The sequence below is a fragment of the Cryptomeria japonica genome, chromosome 8 (assembly GCF_030272615.1).
Source record: "Cryptomeria japonica chromosome 8, Sugi_1.0, whole genome shotgun sequence".
NCBI classification, from domain to species: Eukaryota; Viridiplantae; Streptophyta; class Pinopsida; order Cupressales; family Cupressaceae; genus Cryptomeria; species Cryptomeria japonica.
The window spans coordinates 475,160,078-475,176,720 of NC_081412.1; positions in this window are offsets into that span (position 1 = coordinate 475,160,078).

Sequence of the window (16,643 nt, forward strand, 5' to 3'; positions counted from 1 at the left end):
TTGTTGGAACCATCTTCAAATAAATTATGCAACAAATCTCGATGGCCAATAAATCATAGGAAACAAATTTCACACATCAATCTATAAAGATTAACACTGCAAGTTTCTTTATGGTTTATCTTTGACCATCTTTTAAACATAATGGAAAATAAAGATGCTAACTACAAACATGCTAGAAAACATAACATATGATACAAATTAAGAAAATACACATCAATTAAGGACAAATTAACAAACTAAAACTCATCCATCAACAGAGAAAATTAATCATTCAAACCACATTGCTCAAAGGGGAATCAAACCAACCTAGGCACATAACACCTCAATGTCTAAAAAAAGTTTGCAATCTTCCACTCAGGCCAATTCCTTTTCACTTCATCTCCCATTCTTTTGTTGACATTTTCATGAAGATTGCATTAATGATATTGTATGTTGTCACTGATGTCAATTGAACCGGTAATGGTATTTATGATATTGCTGATATTGATATTGGCTTGTAACTAGAAGGAAGATCTTTGTGGATGATGTTGTAAACTGGTATGTTAAGTTTGTGAGCTGAACTGGTAAACCAGTGTATAAGGTTAAACCCTTTTCTATGCAAAGTAATCGATAAACCCTACCAGTTGTTTTTTGTTAAACCCTAACCAATCAAGTTTGTTTGTTTAAGATCTAATGATGAGTGGTAATGATGGTGACACATGTGATCATTGTATGAGGATTAGTTCAGATTCATTTCGTACGTTTGTTTGTTTTCTAGGGAATGAGAAAAGTGGATTGCATCTAATGCACATCGCGTGATGACTTACAAAGTCCCATGAAGCGGTGATCATGGAGCGGTTGGAATTTTCTTGAAGAGTGTGAAGATATTTTTATTATTTCTAAAGGTCAAGATTCAACTGACTTATTTGTAATCTCTACAAGAGAATTAGGTTTTTGTTGTGTTACCGACCTAATTGTTTTGTATTTAAAGTCGATGAAGTTCTTTGTAAGAGTGTTGGAAAAGTGTTGGCTGAAAATAGTTGAGTGTGTGGTTGCCTAACCGGAGAATGGATCTATAGTTTGTGTAGTAGCAGATTGAAGCTTAAAAGGATTTGATTAAGCAAATGTAGTGCTATTCAGATAGACCAAGAAAACTTGTTGTTTTATAACAATTAGAGAAGAAGTGAAATCCCCTAACCAGGTAAGATCTAACAAGCTTGGTTACTTATTAAATCCTCTAACAAGGTGGTCAATTAGCTTGGATTCTCAAACCCTCTATCGAGGTTACTCCTAATAGGGTATTTTTCTTTTCATCAAGCCATTTTGTAAATCCCTTAACTGAGTGATTCCTAATAGAATCAGTTCTTAACATGACTTATTGTAAAAGATTTAATAGGCTTTGCTCCTAATAGGGTGAACTTCATAAGAGTTTAGATATCTATCCTTTTGAGTCTCATTTCACCATGGTTTTTACCTATTTGGGTTTTCCACGTATAAACATTTGTGTCAAGTGGTGAATGTTTTTTGCGGTTATGATCTTATTTGTTGATTTGATTGACTACTTAACTATTCTGATAAGGCATGATAACTAGAAGTATCGAGAGATTGAATATGTTGAGATATGATTAAGCATTTTGATGTTTACAAGATTGAAGTTGTTTACTATTAAGTTGTTATAACAGTTAATCGGTTGATGTTGAGTATTGATCTTGATAGTGAAAGTTTACTTTGTGAGTTTGAATTTGAGATGGGGAAGTTTGTATCAGTTTTTTAATTTACTAATTCATCCCCACCCCCTCTCAGTATTCTACCAGATACTTATTCTTTCAACATACCATCACCCTTTTTGAAGATCCCAATCCCCCCTCATAATACTTTTGAGAACTATATAAAACTCCCCCAACCATCATAACCATTCTTTTTACATTAATTAAACCATTGCATATTAATTTTCCATTAAAATTAAATGTTTAATTATTTATAATATCAAATTAATTTAATAAACCTTAATTAATTAATGATATCAAACTTCTAATTATTTAAAATATTAATCTTTATTTTATGAACTTAATTAATTGATTATGTTTGTATATTATATCATTATTAAAGTTACACGTATACATTCATATGTATATAAATTATTTTCATTTGTTGTTTAATAAGTTTAAATCTAATTACTTTTACATCCAAAAAAAATGGATGGATCGGGGAGGGGCATTACACCCCACTCCCCCCTCCCCCCCACACCCAAAAAAAAAAAAAGAATTTTGTAAGTCGCAAAACTAGGATAGAACATGCAAATATTAGTCCTAAAAATACTTTAGCCAACATCAATTATGCATCCTTTCTCAAATATATGAAACAAGATAACTAAATTCTTCATAAATATGATCAACCAACAGGTAGAAACATTTAAATTCATTCATTTCTTATCATTCTTAGTCTTATAGTTTTAAGAAAAGTAGTTAAATAAGAACCTTTTTCCATTTTTGACCATTCCAAAATCGATCTGTCACTCACAATAATAGCAAGATACATCATTTTTCACAATTTCAAATATAGTAAACATACCAATTCACTTAAGTTCATTCATTATATCACCACTAGCAATAGAAATTCTTAAAGGGTGTAAAGTTACAATTCAATCAATTTCATTTAAATTACAATAATTTTAACAATATCATGTAAAGATGGATTATTAATTTACTCAATGTTTTTCAATAATATCGCTATTTTCTGAGCATGATGCATCATTTTAGGAAGCATCATGACATGATATAGTTTCAAAGTTCAATGCTATAACATCATTGACATCCACTTGCACAAAATAAAATGGTCTTATATTTAAACAGGCGCGCTCATTCATTTGTACCATTTATATGCAACAATAACATAGGAAAAAAATCATTTAGCACATATGGTACAATATGCATACTCATCCACAACACTAGGAAGTACACAATGTTGGGAACAAGGCATAAAATTGAGGTACGAGGGAGGGCGAGGTGGGTGAATCAGTTTCTCAAAATCCTTACTTAACTCAAACACAATTTCAGATCTGGTAGATAGTAGTGAAGTCATAAATCAACACCACATCAATAACACACATAACACCAATATTTTGACGTGGAAAATCTGGTAAAGGGAAGAAACATGGTGGGTACCTACCCACAATATGATGATAACTTGTTAGAAGTACATGAAATATTGCAATGGGGAATGCACATGCATTTAGACACACTACCTAGAGCTCACTGCTCAAAACAAATAACAAAGAGGGCTACAACCCTTAGGAAGACTCGCTGTCTTACAAAAACATTCAAATTACATCTAGAGGATAATGAACTAATAGAATAGCATCTCCTCATGCTTGGTTACAGTTTTGATTAGACTCATAACATATAATCTTCTCTTTCACACTTCTTCACACTACTTCACTGCTTTTGAAAGATCAAAGCATTATTCGCACACACAAATCATACCTCTCACAAGAGTATTACATTTATTTATACATATCAACAACCTATCTTTGAGGGTTGGCTCAATACGCATCACAGATTACAAAGATCTAATCATATACACTATAACATTACATGCAGACCAAAACAATTTCATCAAAGATAGAGTATGGATATAAATCACCACATCGAATAAGAATCACCTCCAATAATTATGCCTCAAACATCCACAACATGCTACAATTATCATGTTGGGAAGGAACACGAAGAACACAACCCAACCAAGGAAAATTATTAATAACATGCTCAACGATAAATGAGGACCACCAACACAAATAGAACATGATCTAGAAACATCCAAAAGAAGAATAAACTACCACAACAACTGCATCAACTCAAAATACTAGAATCATCATCATCTCAATACTAGAGCTCAAGAACACTCACACAACTAACTGTCATACTGAAAGATTCACTTGCAGAACTCCAAATCATAAACCATCTGAATTGAAGACACATATGAGAATCTAAAATACATTCCACACATCCACAAACCAAGATATTACAACATGGATTAATGCAGAGAAAAATCTAAAATATTGATGAACACTGAAGAACTGAAAAACCAACCACAATACCGGATCTCATAACTCGACCAAATATACATGTGGACCACTAAAAAATTAAGCTGAATCAACTAGAGATACTTATCTCAAAACCTTTTAATCCACAAAAACTCAACATCAACACACTAGCCAAACCAACTCACTTAATTTGACTACATCACTGGAACACACAAAGGAATATATTCGCATCAATGAAAACACATCACTCAGTCAATCAAGAAATATCTCTATACATCTAACACATAGCACAAGGCTCTATGAGTGACATGTTTCTTCAGGCAAGTATCAACTCTTGGTCACAAAATACATATCCATATATAATCCATAATCTAGATCCATAATCCATGTCCACAATTTTATAATCCATGATCCGTAATCCTCACATATCACACTCAATGGCTTGATGGTTCTAGTTCATACCCACATATGATGAGACCCTTGATACAAAACTATCATGCCTATCCCTTTTTTATTTAGGGTGGTTAGCCCCTAAGAGATAGTCACCACACATAGTTTGGTAGTGGGTCTTAGTTGTATGACAACCTCACATACCCCAATCCTCAAGGTTCCCTATGTCTGCTTCCTTGTATACATTCAACCAGGTCAATATCATAAATCCTTGGAGAGGAATCACATTACAAGAGTAGACCACCATTCAAATACAATAAGTGTAAACTAGTTTAGCCATTGAAGTCCATAAATAAAACAAATAAAATTCTTATTTTCAACAATAAAGCAAGGAAAATCCATGGAATTTTCAACACTAAATCAAATGTTCAAAATATTCACAAGTTGTGGCTAAACCATCGTAGACAAAGCTAAAAATATATTGCTAGTCCACACAAGCAAAGTAAAAAATATCATAAATTGCACATTACAGGCTATGTGCAAGATCATGGGGGGCCAAAAAGTGACAATGGAGAAAAAAATGTGTTTTCAACCTTTCCAAACACGCCAAAATCCACTTTGACTTTTTGTTTGGGTTAGGCAAATTTTGAATTTGGTTTGGTAATACCAAACCAAATCGGATATCTAATATTTTGTGATGTCACCATTGTGATGTCACTATTGTGATATCAGACTTTTGAAATATGATATCCGATTTTGAAATCGGATATCTGTTTTTCTCAACATAAAAAATATAGTTTAGTAAAATGAGCATAACATTTGCGTTTCTTATCAATTTTTTTATTTTTTATAGGCGTTGGAAAAGTAATTTAGAGATATATCAAATGGATGAGGTATTTTGATGATATTATAAAACAAAAATTAATTATAATCATTTGAAGTTAGTCCTTCAATTTTAAAACTTTAAATACTCACAAATTTTGCATACAAAGTCTCATTTTTTTCCTATCACCTCATTTATCTATCACTTGTCTATCTATACTTATATAATATATTTTATATATCTCTTTCTTCTCTACTTATGTCACTTATTTTCTCATTCCATCTAGATAAAAAAATTCGCAAGTTACATGCATCTCTACATATATCTCCATCTTTATATTCCTATCTCTCCCTCTCCCTCTCCATCATTGTCACTCCTTATTTCTATATTTCTCTCTAATAATCTCTCTTCTCTCTATTTATCTCCCTCCTCTACCTTATCCTACCTATACTTATATATTACTTATCTCTATCACCTCCTTTCTCTCCCTATCTTGTCCCCTCTCTCTCTATATCCCTATAGATCTATCTTCATGTATATTTATATCTCATTATCTCTAAATATCACTTATTCACTTCATCTCTCCCTCCATTTTTCTTACTCTCTCTATCACTTTCTATCCATATCTATCTCTATCTCCATCTTCACATCTCCATCTCTTTCCCTATCAATATCTCTTTTTATATTCCTCTATCTTTATATATCTTCCTCTATACATGATTAATCTACTTCTTCGTCTCTTCCTCTATCGCCCTCTTGAAGTATCTTTTGTTTTCTCTACTTTTATCTCTTTATTTACTCCATCTTTATATACCTTTGTCTCTCTCCCTACATCCTTCTCCATAGCAACTTTATAGCTCTATATCTTCCTCTTTCTCTCTCCCCCTCTCTATCTATCCCTATCTATAATCTCTATCTCTCTTTCTCAATCTCTTGCACTATCTATATATCTCTATCTATTGATATTTCTCTTCCTTTATATCTCTCTATCTCTTCCCTTTTTTAATCACTCTCTTTACCCCTCTCTATCCATTTTTCTCCATCTCTTCATATATTTATCTTTGTCTTTACCTCTCTCTTTCTCTATATCTATTCACCTCCCTCTCCCTTTATCTTCATTTTTTATCTCTATCTTCCTCTCTCCTTTTCAATATCTAGATATGTCTACCTCTTTCTATCCATCCTTGTCCTTTAGTTTTTCTCCCTCTCACTTCATACTCCTTAATATCTATATCTCTATTTATTTCCTTGTACTTTAGTTCTTTTCCCTCTCTTTAGTTCTTAATCTCTCTTCACCCTTATATCTCTCCTTATTTGAAACTTAGTATATATGGTCTCCTAAGGGGTTATATCATGTCCTAAGGCATCATAGAACATCATATGACCCCTTAAGACACAATATGACCCATAACGACACCATATGGTCTCCTAAGGGGTCATATGGTGTCCTAAGGGGTCATAAAACACCATATGACCCCTTAAGACATAATAAGACCCCTAACAACACCATATGGTGTCCTAAGGGGTCATAAGACACCAAATGACCCCTTAGGACAACATACAACCCCTAATGACACAATGTGGCATCCTAAAGGGTCATATGGTGTCCTAAGGGATCATAGGACACTATATGACCCCTTAGGACACCATACAACCCATAGCACAATATAGTGTCCCAAGGGATCATATGGTGTCCTAAGGGGTCATAGAACATCATATGACCCATTAGGAAACAATACAACCCATGATGACACCTAAGGGGTCATATAGTGTCATAAAGGGTCATAGGACACCATATGACCCCTTATAATACCATACGATCCCTTACAACACCATATGGTGTCCTAAGGGGTCATATAACACCATATGACCCTTTATATCATAAGAAGACCCATAACAACATGATATGGTGTCCTAAGGGGTCATATGGTGTCAAGAGACACTATATGATCCCTTGGGACACAATATGACCCCTAACGATACCTAAGGGGTCATATGGTGTCCTAAGGGGTTATATGATGTCATAGGAACCTTTAGGACATAATATGACCCCTTAGCACACCATACAACCCCTAACGACAACATATGGTATTGTAAGGGGTCGTAGGAAACTATATGACCCGTTAGGACACAATATGACCCCTAACAACACCTAAGGGGACATATTGTGTCCTAAGGGGTCATAGGACACCATATGACCCCTAATGACACTATATGGTGTCTTAAGGTGTCATATTGTGTCCTAAGGGTTCATAGGACACCATATGACCTGTAACGACACAAAATGACACCTAACAATACCTAATAGGTCATATGGTATTATAAGGGGTCATAGGACACCATATGACCCCTTAGGACACCATACGACTCCTAATGACACTATATGGTGTCCTAAGGGATCATAGAACACCATATGACTCCTTAAGACACCATATGATGCATAATGATACTATATGGTGTCCTAAGGGGTCATAGGACACCATATGATCCGTCAGGAGACCATATGACCCATAACAACATAATATGGTTTCCTCGAGGGTCATATAAGACCATATGACCCCTTAGAACACCATACGAGCCATAACGTTGCCATATAGTATCTTAAGGGGTTATAATACACAATACTACCCCTTAGGACATAATATGACCCCTAACGATGTCATATAGTGTCCCAAGGGGTCATAGGACACCATATGACCCCTTAGGACACCATACAACATCATATCAGCCTTTACGACACCATACAGTGTCCTAAGGGGTCATATAACACCATATGACCCCTTAGAACACAAGAAGACCCACAACAACATGATATGGTGTCCTAAGGGGTCATATGGTGTCATGAGACACCATATGACCCCTTAGGAAACAATATGACCCCTAACGATACCTAAGGGGTCATAGGGTGTCCTAAGGGGTCATAGGACACCATATAACCCATTAGGACACAATATGACCCCTAAGAACACCTAAGGGGTCATATTATGTCCTAAGGAGTCATAGGACACCATATGACCCCTAAGAACACTGTATGGTGTACTAAGGGGTCATATTGTGTCGTAGGACACCATATAACCCCTTAGCACACCATACAACCCCTAATGACACCATATGGTGTCCTAAGGGGTCATATAACACCATATGACCCCTTAGGACACCATAACATACATAATGCCACCATATGGTGTCCTACGGGGTCATAGGACACCATATCACCCCTTAGGACACCATACGACCCATAACAACATAATATGGTGTCCTAGATGGTCATAGAACACCATATGACCCCTTAGAAAACCATATGACCCATAACGACACCATGTAGTGTCCTAAGGGGTCATAAGACACACTATGACCCCTTAGGACATAATATGACCCATAACGATGTCATATAGTGTCCTAAAGGGTCATTAAAAACCATATGACCCCATAGAACACCATATGACCCCTTAGAACGTCATATAACCCTTTATGACACAATATGGTGTCGTAAGGGGTCATATGGTATCCTAAGGGGTCATATAAAACTATATGACTGCTTAGAACACACGAAGACCCATAACAACATGATATGGTGTCCTAAGTTGTCATATGGTGTCACGAGATACCATATGACCCCTTAGGACATAATATGACCCCTAACAATATCTATGGGGTCATATGGTATCATGTGAGGTTATATGATGTCCTAGGAATCTTTAGGACATAATATGACCCCTTAACACACCATACAACCTCTAACGACACCATATGGTGTCCGAAGGGGTTTTAGGACACTATATGACCTGTTAGGACACAATATGACCCCTAACAACACCTAAGGGGTCATATTGTGTCCTAGGGGGTCATAATACACCATATGACCCCTAATGACACTCTATGGTGTCCTAAGGGGTTATATTGTGTCCTAAGGGGTCATAGGACACCATATGACTCGTAATGACATAAAATGATGCCTAATGATACCTAAGGGGTCATATGGTGTTCTAAGGGGTAATAAGACACCATGTGACCCCTTACCATACCATAGGACCCTTAATGACACAATATGGTGTCCTAACGGGTCATATGGTGTCCTAATAGGTCATAGAATGCCATATGACCCTTTAGTACACCATACGGTGCATAATGACACCATATGTTGTCATAAGGGGTGTTAATACACCATATGACCTCTAATAACATTGTATGGTGTCCTAAGGGGTCATATTGTGTCATAAGGGGTAATAGGACACCATATGATCCCTAACGACACAAAATGATGCCTAATGATACCTAAGGGGTCGTATGTTGTTCTAAGGGGTAATAGGACAACATATAACCCCTTAGCACACCATACAACTGTTAATGACACAATATGGTGTCCCAAGGGGTCATATTGTGTCCTAAGGGGTCATAGAACACCGTATGACCTCTTAGAACACCATATGATGCATAATGACACCATATGATGTCCTAAGGGGTCATACAACACCATATAACCCATTAGGACACAATAAGATGCCTAACGATACCCAAGGGGTCAAATAGTGTCCTAAGGGTTCATAGGACACCATATGACCCCTTAGGACACCATACGACTCGTTGCAAAACCATATGGTGTCCCAAGGAGTCGTATGGTATCACAAGGGATCATATAACACCATATGACCCCTTAGAACATAAGAAGACACAAAATAAACTCTTAAGACATAATATGACCCCTAATGACACCATCTAGTGTCCTAAGGGGTCATAGGACACTCTATGACCCCTTAGGACACAATACGACCCCTTTGGACACAAAATAAACCCTAACAACACCTAAGGGGTCATAGGACACCATATGATTCCTTAGCACACCATACGACCCCTGACGACACCATATGGTGTCCTAAGGGGTCATATGGTATCCTAAGGAGTCATAGAACACCATACAACCCCTTAAGACACCATACAATAGATAAAAATAACAAATGGTGTCCTAAGGGGTCATAGGACATCATATGACCCTTTAGGACACCATATGACCCATAACAATACCGTATGGTGTCCTAAGGGGTCATTCAACACCATATGACCCCTTGGGTCACCATATGACCCATAACGATACCATATGGTGCCCTAAGGGATGTTAAGACACCATATGACCCCTTAGAACATAATATGACCCCTAATGACATCATAGAGTGTCCTAAGGGGTTATAGGACACCATATGACCCCTAACAACATCATATAGTGTCCTAAGGGGTCATATGGTGTCTTAAGGGGTTATAGGACACCATATGACCCCTTAGGACACCATAAGACCCCTTAGAACACCATAAGACCCATAACGACACCATATGATGTCCTGAGGGGTCATATGGTGTCCTAAAGGTTCATGGGACACCATATGACCTCTTAGGACATAGTATGACCCCTAACAAAACCTAATGCATCATATGGTGTCTAAGGGGTCATACGATGTCCTATCACCCTTTAGGACACAATATGACCCCTTAGCACACCATACAACCCCCAAAGACACCATATGGTCTCCTAAGGGGTCATAGGACACCATATGACCTGTTAGGACATAATATGACCCCTAACAATACATATGGGGTCATATGGTGTCCTAAGGGGTCATAGGATACCATATGACCCCTAACGACACCATATGGTGTCCTAAAGGCTCATAGAACACCATATTACCCCTCAGGACACCATAAGACCCATAACAACATCATATGGTGTCCTAAAGTTTCATGAGACACCATATGACCCTTTAGGACACAATATGACCCCTAACAACACCTTAGGGGTCATATGGTGTCCTCAGTAGTCATATGATATATTATGACCCCTTAGCACACCATACAAACCCTAACGACACAATATGTTGTCCTAAGGGGTCATAGGATACCATATGACCCCTTAGGACACCATACGACCCATAACAACATGATATAGTGTTTTAAGGAGTCATATGGTGTCCTAAGAGGTCATAGGACACCATATGACCATTTAAGACACAATATGACTCCTTAACACACCATATGACCCGTAACAACATCATATGGTATCTGAAGGGCTCATAGGATACCACATGACTCATTCAGACACAATATGACACCTAACGATGCCTAAGGGGTCATATGGTAAAGTTATAGGTGAGCATAGGTATGATAGAGAGATGAAATTTGGGGAAGAGAGAATTAGAGAGAGAGTTGGGGGTAATTAGGGGTTCGGAGGAGAGGAGGGATGGGAAAGTATCAACAAAGGGAGAGAGGGAGAGATGAGGAGAGATGTTCAAAGAGAGAGGTCTAGAGAGAAAGTAATTAGGGGAAGGGGAGGCGGCGAGAGAGGGAGGTAGTATCAACAAAGGAAGAGGTGGAGAGAGATGGGAGAGAGCCCCCTGATTACCCTCTCTCTAGTCCATCTCTTTGTGAATACTTCCTTCTTCCCCTCTGCTCCCCCTATAAATCTCTTCACCTCTCTCCACATCTCTCCCTCTCTTCTTATCCGATAATTACACCCAACTCTCTCTCACATTATTTCTTTCCCTCAATTACCTTCGATCATCTCTCTCCTCCTATGGGTTTATAGATACTTCCCGCTCCCCCTCTCCCCACCCCCTAATTACTCTCTATGTCTCTCTTCACCTCTTTCCCCATCTCTCTTCTCTCTTTGTTGATACTTTCCCCTCTCCTCCTACCCCCTAATAATCTCAAACTCTCCCTCTCATTCTCTCTTCATCCCAATCATCCCTACCTCTCTCTCTTCTCCTTCCACCTAATTACCTCTATCTCTCTCTCTCTCTCTCTCACTCTCTCTTCCCTCAAATTAATCTCTCCTTGTCACCTCTCCTGCCCTTTCCTTTTTTTGATACTTCCCTACACCTCTCCTTGTCTCCTTTTGAATTTTGTTGCTAGAGATGAAAAGGAAATGTAGAGATACTAGTCTAGATCTTAGAGAGGAGAGAGTCACATAGAGGAGGAAATTATGAAGAGGTAGAAATATAAGCACCTTGTAGAGCTTGAGAGAATGAATGAGGTATTCAATTACAATTAGAGATATAGGTCTAGAGAGAGATGTATAAATATGGACAAAAGAGAGGGAGGAAGAAACAAATAGGTAGAGAGATAGGTTTAGGAGAGAGAGGTAGAGAAAGGAACAAACATAGATAACATAGTTTATCAAAATTTATCGAACTTAATAAAATTCATAAATTTTCTATTATTAATTACTTATTTAGTTTATTTTGAGATGATTGTTACAAAAGTTCATGCAATGGGGAAATAATATGAAAAAGTCATGAGTTTTTTATGTTTTAAAAATCAAGGATGAATTTAAATGAATTATAATTATTTTTTAAGACAAATAATTTAAAATATACATATTCCATATCATATATCTCTTAATTACCTTTCTAACGCCTATAAAAAATCAAAATTTTGATATAAAACGCAAAAGTTATGCCCAAATTACTAAAATATTTTTTTTATTTTTTTAAAATCGGATATCCGATTTTAAAACATAATTTTTTCCCTCCATATTTTAGTTCGGTTTTTCTTTGGGATTTGGCTTGGAAGTGACAAGCCTAGAAAGTCAATTGAAAAAATGTGTTTTTCAGTATTCCTTGATTTTCCAGACTTTCAACTGGTGGCTGACGACTTTTTTATAGTCAAAATTGATAAAACAAAAAGGATTTTTTAAGGACATTCTCAGCTTTCCAACAATATAAGGCTTGTCTTATTTCGACTTTAATAAATAATAATTATTTATTTTCAAATTGAATTTTGACAAAATACCTGATTGATAGACTAATTGAAAAACACTCATAACTTTCAAATCGTGTCATTTTTTGAATCCGAAACATGCGTCACATCCTATGATTCATTTACTATAGATAAAAATTAAAAACAAATTAATTTCATAAGGTTTTGACCAAGTTAAGGTGGTGAGATGTAGGAGTTTCTAAATTTCTGAAGAGCTGTAGTAAAAAATTCATAAATAATTATTTACTTTATAAAAAATTATAAAAAAATATGAGTCATATCTAGACATGAGCCTAATAACTATATTATAAATCTTATAAAAAAGTATTATGATTTGATTGTGATTAGGGTGGTTAGACATACACCTACTTCTTATCTTTTTCCTAAAATTTTAGTACCACTGCATTGAAATTTGAAATTTTCATCAAATAGGTTTTTTTTTTTTTTAAAATAACTAGTAGCTTAGAAACTACATTCAATTTTCTATAGATTGTGTTGTTGCATATTTTAAAAATAATGTTCATAACTTATTCAATTTTTCATCTCAAGTTGCATAACTCTGATTTTTTGAAATTTCATTGTCACTTAAGGGCCCGTTTTGGCACACCATGATCTTGCACATACCCTACAACACTATGTAACTAGAATTAGCCACCACACAAGGAAGGAGGAAACAATGTCTCGCTATCGCAATAGCCCATCATGTGATGTGGAATGAGCACAAAATCCCACATGGCATGGAGTACACACCTCGTCTACACCCCACATTATGTCTCAACACTAAATGGCCATACACCAAGTGGAGAAGGCATCCAATGGTCATATTTTGCATGGCAGTGATGCTTATGGAGAAAACATATGCAAGACACACCCTACATAGTGGCATACCTCTCAAGATACTCATCGTAAGCCAAAGGTATACATGGCTAGGGCCCACCCATATGCCTACCAGTGCATGATCAACTGATCATCCATGTGTGGCCCTCTACAAGCATACAAGCATCTCCAAATTGCTTTGTATCAAGTAGGAATTTATAAAACATATATAAGGCACCCTCACATAACTAAGTATGTGGTTTCGTGTTCTTGAGCTCAGCTTGCTACCTTCAGCAACATAACATCATCACTAGAACTATGTCAGGACATTAGTGTGGTGTGGCATCATATCTATTGCATCATATCGGAACCTATGTCAACATGGAAAAGATTATCCCCCCACATGCTAGATCACAAAGTATACATGGAACATCAATCATCATAAATCTGACCACTGTACTCAAAAACTATGGGGATAAAGCTAAAAACACACAGACCACACAAACTGGTGTATAAAAGGGGAAGCATTGATTACTTCTTCCCTTGAGTAGTAGAAGATGGAATCACTTTGTGTCACCACTATTTGTACATCAATCATTCTACTTGTGGAATTGGTAATGCTACCCCTTCACATACTAAATTATTGACAACCCATGGGTTGACACTCATTAGGGTGATAAACATGCAACAACATATAGATAGTAATATTATTCCCATACCCATAAGCAAACGTAGCCTTCTTAGTTGATTACTTCATCATCCCATGGGTACACAAAGCAAGTACTGGCTTATCACAACACTCAAAAAAACACTGGAACTAGATATTCACATTTACAGGGACTACTTTTCCAATAACAATATCTTTTTCTCTAAGGGAGAAATCTCATTACTCTTCACATAAATATTACTTTTAATCTGAAATAAATCTAACATTCATGATAGTTCTTTCCTCAAATAACATTTCTTAAAATTTTCTCTTTGCTTATCATAATATGAAGATACCAAGGACATACTTGTTAATCATTTGATTTTCATTTATAAGTGGAATCACACTAATTCATAACTTATTTATGTCAAAAATATGTAACTCAAGTTCATTGACACAAGCAACATAATGATTTCAATAACATTTAAGGGAGTCCATCGATCATTAAAATATTATTGTTATATATCCAGGCAACTAAGAGGTGGATTGAACCAACTGACAATAAAATTTTCTTCAATACTTTCATAGATCTGGAATAACCAACATAACTAATTAAAATAGATATAACATGAAAGCACATACACAAAATAGATCACACAATGGATACCAAATATGACATAGAAAACCCAAGAAAGGAAAATCCATGGAGAATGTTAGTTCTTAATATATAATACTAGTTAAGGTGATTTCAACAAATGGTGGCTCAGCACGAGAATTCTCACTACATAAGGAAGAAGAAATAAAAAGAGAATCCACCACTATGACACAATCTATAATATCAAAACTACTTTTGTTGTCTCTCAGAAACAACACACTTCACATATCAACACCAATCAAATTTTTCCTTCTTAGTCTCGCACATCTTCCATATCCTCATACATTCAATTCATCCTCCTATTTATACTATCTCTAAGAAGCATAATCTTATAAGCTAGCCAAGAAAAATATTTGAGATAGGTCAGCACTAAACATTCTAGTGGTGGGAAGGAATAAGAAGTGGACCAAACCAATCACACTACATTGGACAAATCAACACGTTACATTTATCACAAATACTGGACCTAAAAAATGACTCATATGCTATATAAATATCATTACACATTCTCTAATTCCAAATTGAATCGAACCCAAAAATAGCAAAAGTAAGAATAGAACCAAGATACTCATGAATATGATCAATCAATACCATATCTGGTAAATAGAGATATCCAAATCACCCTCAACATGAACAAATAAAATATCAAGTGTAACACATCTTCTGAAGCACCAAACATTCTGGGAACACATCTTTCAGATTGCCAATCAATAACAATTAATAACACCCATCAACATCACATACATGCCTATCTTCCACTGCTGCTTAATATGCTACATCCAGTCCCAACCGGATTACAGGATTTGACATCAGTGACAACACTCAATAGAAGTCTAATAGTTATACCATTTATTCTTCTAACTAATAACACATTGAGTAACACACCCTTCCAAATTCCTATTAAAGGGATTAATAACATTATTTCTTATTAAATTTATTTTATCAACAAAACATTCAAAAATAGTATAAAAAAGGGTTAAAGATAATCTACCTTCTAAATTCATGAAGGACATGAAAGGATGGTTTTCTAATTTTATATGCATAACTTTTAACACACATTGCTTAAATAAGAATCCAGTTATTTTATTTGATATAAGATACACCACTAAGTAACATCCTAATTAATCATCTATCAAAATAGGGAGAAGAGGGAGAGAGAACTACTAATCAAACAACATGTTCTAAATCAAGTTCATTCTGTAATCATGGTAATACACCAAATAGAATTCACACATGTTCCTTGGTATGCAAACACTTTATTTCATTAGTCAAATTAAACAATCTAGAATTCAACATAATTAAACTACTTGAGCATAATTATAAGACAACACATCATTTTATACCTGCATAGCTTCATCAATTAAGTAATATATACAATTTATTCTTTTCTATAAACATGACCATCGAATTGTCTGAATTTTTTTTGTAAGAGTTTATAATGAGGTTTGAACTATGAATTAGAATCAACAATTGCATGTTTATAGTTCTGTAAAATCCACAAAATGAATTAATCATACGTTATTGTTGATATGCACTGTTCTTATCAATA